The sequence below is a fragment of the Aplysia californica genome, unplaced genomic scaffold, assembly GCF_000002075.1.
Source record: "Aplysia californica isolate F4 #8 unplaced genomic scaffold, AplCal3.0 scaffold00619, whole genome shotgun sequence".
Classification (NCBI taxonomy): domain Eukaryota; kingdom Metazoa; phylum Mollusca; class Gastropoda; order Aplysiida; family Aplysiidae; genus Aplysia; species Aplysia californica.
Genome location: NW_004797889.1, coordinates 180,288 through 181,605, shown reverse-complemented (window position 1 = coordinate 181,605; position 1,318 = coordinate 180,288). Strand labels below are relative to the sequence as shown.

The following is a 1,318-nucleotide window of genomic DNA, read 5'->3' as shown; positions in this document are numbered from 1 at the left end:
GGGTTGTTTTGTTTTTTTGTCTTCCTTTTTTAATGGGGGTGTGGGTTTTATTTATTTATTTATTTTTTATTTTTTGGGTAAGGATCTCTTTTTTCTTTCCATTTTAATTAAGCGTTACTAGATTTATTTTTAAAGCTTGAACTTACTTTTTTCTAAGACATTTTTTCCACGGTTGTTTTATAGCACATTTGTGAGGGAGCGTGGTGGAATCAGGCTCTCCTAAAAAAAAAAAATTAAAGTGAAGAAAATTGCATTTTTCCTCAGTTTTGTGAATTTTTACCAGATATTTGTTTTTTGGCTCAACACCTTTCATGCCCATTAAAGAAATCATTTCTGTGTGGATTTTTCTGAAAAACGTTGATTAAACGCATAAACATTGTAAATGTTCAGTTTCCACGGACCCTTAACTTAAGGAAATAACTAATCTTTGGCGGTCTTTTTCTCACTAATTTTACCTCTGAAAAGAGGTGACCCCCACATTATTCATTCACAAATATCTCGACTTGTATTCAAGATAAATGGATATTTTTTTCAACCAAATAAAGATAGGTGAACAAGCTTTAAGATGATACCAATAACTCAACATGCCCAAAAATTGACGAGAGCCTGATTCCACCACGCTGCCTCACATTTGTTTTTTTCCCTTAATTTCTTTCTTTCTTTCTTTCTTTCTTTCTTTCTTTCTTTCTTTCTTTCTTTCTTTCTTTCTTTCTTTCGTTCCTTCTTTCTTTCTCTCTTTCTTTCTTTCTTCTTCAAAATGAGTGGTGACAACAGAGACTCCAAGCAAAAACAAAAAAAATGAAGCTAGGTGTGCTCACTTCTAAAAACTTTCCCCCTCAGTGTCAGAGGCGTGTGTTTGTGTGTTTGTGTGTTTGTGAGTTTGTGAGTTTGTGTGTTTGTGTGTTTGTGCGTTTGTGCGTTTGTGTTTGTGTGTCTGTGTGTGTTTGTGTGTGTGCGTGTGTATGTATTGGTGTGTGTATGTCTTCTTTTGATGTGTGTGTGTGTATGTATGTGTGGGTGCGTGTGTTTGTGTGTGTATGTTTGTGTGTGTGTGTGTGTTGGTGTGTGTTGGTGTGTGAGTGTGTGTGTGTTCCTTTGGTGTGTGTGTTCCTTTGGTGTGTGTGTATGTGTGATTTTGAGCGTGTGTGTGCATGTGTGTTGGTGTGTGTGTGTGTGTGTATGTGTGTGTGCGCGTGTGTGTGTGTTATATTATGTCATCTTATCTATCTTTTTTCATCGTTCCTTTCCGCTTCTCTCTGTCTCTCCCCCCCCCTTCTTTCTGTCTGCCTCTCTCTCTCTCTCTAACTCTCTCTCTCTC

The 1,318-nt window shown here is 37.0% G+C and overlaps 1 protein-coding gene across 1 annotated transcript in view; it reads left to right on the top strand.

The window, feature by feature from the left end:
- Nucleotides 1-1,318, top strand: part of LOC100533239 (neuropeptide) — a gene marked incomplete at its 5' end in the record, with an annotated part of 94,693 nt that overhangs the window by 92,582 nt on the left and 793 nt on the right.